We start from the raw sequence: 3,350 nt of genomic DNA on the forward strand, positions 1-3,350 counted from the left end.
AGCTCTTGCACTGTTTTACCAAGGTCTGGAAGTTAAACTTACTGTGAATTTTTATGATGCCAGTGCAATACTTTTGTTTGTAAGGGTGCTTTTAAAATATCTGTGTTAAACTATTGATGCAAAGTTGCAAATGTAGTAGAAGCTGTTTATAGTGTAAATACACAATTTACAGTGACTCTTGTAAAGTTTCATCATTATTTTGGAATAACTTGGAATTTGAGATTTTATAAGTAGACAAGTAAAAATAGTGATGTTGGCATACCAGTACATTCTTCATAGTTGCAAATGATGTAATACAGTGACTCTAAGAAGAGGCATTTCTAGTCCGGTGATGTTGGGAAGTATTTTGCTAATGCTGAAGCACTGGAAGGGGGGGGAACGAACCACCCCCCCACCCCCCCCTCCCCAGTTGATTAATAAATACGCCGATGCTTTTTAAAATATTAACAAATGTACATTTAGATGGAAGTGAGAGCTAGCACCTGGGAAAAGATTTATATTAAAGTTAATGATACCTTAAATTCTTGTGTGGAGAAATTCCTCGTGAGTTCCTCTGTTTTTGAACTAACGCTAAGAGTTTGAGCTCACCATTAGCAAATATGGGTAGGTCTTAAAATTTTAATGTACAATTGTGTTTTATGCCACACCTTATTGAATAGTAGAGGTGGATTTAAGGAAAATGTTTACTAAGAATACTGTGGCTGTACTTCCTTGTGAACTCTTGAAATGTCTTTCAATGTTCTCTTGTAAATTCTGGAGTAACTTCTTACTTTTCTATGCATATTCTAATTTTTAAATGTTTTCCAGATGCTCTCAGGTTTTCAGCAAGGTTAGACGAACACTAAACTTGCAGGTCTGTAATGTAACTTCTTCTTCACTAACTGCAGTTTTTAGGAGGTGTGTACAATCGTTTCCTCCTTTTAGAGGAACTGCAATGTGACACCGCCGTGTTGTTACAATGGTCTGATAAAAAAAAAAAAAAGCCAAAGAACCCCCTTCCGTAAAACCTATAGATCACTGTTTCAGTGTCATTCGCAAGAACCTTTTTCATTTCATTGCTCTGAACAGAGATGGAAACTGAATGATGAGATGTGATATTTAGTAAGTGGAGTGATTAGTAGCAGCTATAAGTTAAGCCAGAACTTTTGTGTGCAGCCATTCACATACTTGGTCTGGTGAAAAATTTTTTTTTCCTGATCTAGTGTTGCAATCATAATTACTGGAGTGAATTGAGCAGGGCTTTGCATTCGCTGTAGATTACAATGTAATTAATCTTAAATATCAATACTTAATGATTGTTGCGTAGGATGGTAGCTAGAGTGTTGTTGGCTATTGCAGCTTCACTCAAAAATTGTATGGGATTCAAACGTTTACAATTATGAACAGTATGTATGTTTTAAAAATTAAACACAGGAGCTGACACATCAGTGAAGGAGGGCATTTATCTTAGAGAAGTGCTAGAATGTTACCAGTACGGTGTGCCTAAACAATGAGAGAAAAAGTACTTGCTGTGGAGCAATGATAACTACTGTAAGCCATGATCCGTTCTGTTTGAAAACGTAAGTTACCGTTTCATGCAATCCATTTGCCTTCTAAATAAGGGAAGGCTAATACTAAATAGAAACTGGCAACTGAATTATTAGCAGTTAAACATTAACAAATATTTAACACTATTTTAGTCTCCTGGTATCCTTATCAGTTGTAGCGCAATGCAGCACAAAGTCCATTCAGGGAACTTCTACATTGTTGATTAGCAAGAAGCACTTGTACGTGTTTGGGACCGCTTGCAGTTGTGTGAACGCAGTTTTGCATCTAAAGCTGGAATTCCTTTAAGACTTAAAGGACTCTGTTTAAAAACAGAGCCAAAATCACAAAGAATCAAACCCTGGTTACAGGAGTGTGATTATACAAGTTTTCTGTAGCTCGTTAAGCCTTAAACCAGGCTCAAAACAGCATCCTATATTCCACTACAGGAAAGAAGCCAAACCTCTAACTTGTAGCTATGCAGAGGGATTAAATGGTGGTTGTTAGACTCTTTAGATGTGGACTGCATCTAAAGAAAGTTTTAATGTGGTGTATAAGGTTTACTTTTCTTAAATGGGAACATCTCCTCCAGGGAGAAATTAAATTATTAGTAAATTATATAAAAATGTGTTTGCTGTGACTTCTGGGAGTGAGAGTTGCTGGGAGGGAGACAATTATGGCAGTAGCAGCTTGTGCGGAGAATAAGCAAATATGTGCAGCTGGTGGAGAGGGCTAAGGTCAGATAATGTTGTATGTCGCTGTACCCAGTTTATGTCAATTGGATAAGTAAACGTTACATAATCCAACTGAATTAAAAAAAAAAAACATTTTGAGCAGATTGAACATTCCTGAAGAACTCCACATAAAAGGCACGTTTCCATTCATACGTACCCAGGTTGCTCTGAAAGTTATTGAAGGCTTTTATGTATTTAATGTTTAATTCCTTTTGAATTGTATGATTGCCAAGCTGCTACATCCTTTAATACAGTCAGCTGCCGCGTCTATAAAAAACAAACAAACAAAACAACCTGACAAACCCAGCAGAACGCTGTGGCGTTTGAAACAAGTGTAATGATTTTCTCAGCGGCAGCGTTTGTGGGTGGGCGCGTGTACGCACACGCTGTTTTGAGAGGAAAAGCAGTTCCTAGTTCAGAGACAGAAAGTCCGTGACACATTTTTATTTAGAGCAGTTGCAGGAGGACGTGGCACCAGCGCTGTGCTGTAACGAGACCTCGCCGAGGTGGGGGCACGGAAACCCCCAGGGCCCGCGCCTGGGCTCCCCGGCGCTGCCGCCGCCCCGGCCGAGGCCTGGCTTCGCTCGGAGGGGCGCCCGGGCCCCTCTGCCCTGCAGGGGCCCCTCTGGGTCGCTGTGTTTCCCCCCCCCGCGCCGCGGTGATGCCGTTTTCGGTGTGAGACCCGCGGTGCGCGGCCCCTGCGTGCCGGGCTCGGACCGCTCCGCCCCGGCGCTGCGGTGAAATCCGCCGTGCTGCTGCCCGCCGGACTCCAGCAACGACGTCGGCTTACGCGCTCACCGACGCTGCCCTTCCATACCCGCCGGGCTGCCTGTGCCGGTGCCGGACGAGCGCTGTCATCACCCCTCGGTGCCGAGGGTACAACCGAACCGGTGGCAGCGCTCCCCGCCTCCCTCCCTGCCCCTGCCCGCCTCCCGCGGTCCGCCCGCACCACCGACAGCCGGGACAGAGCAGCCGCGGCCCTTCCAGCCCGCGCCTCTCTATGGTGCGAGGGGAGGAGCGTCCCCCGTTTCCGGCGGGAGCGAGCGCCCTTTCCGCCCGGCTGCGGCATGTGGCGGCGCGGGCAGGCAGCGC

Source organism: Platalea leucorodia (assembly GCF_965183815.1).
Source record: "Platalea leucorodia genome assembly, chromosome: 5".
NCBI lineage: Eukaryota > Metazoa > Chordata > Aves > Pelecaniformes > Threskiornithidae > Platalea > Platalea leucorodia.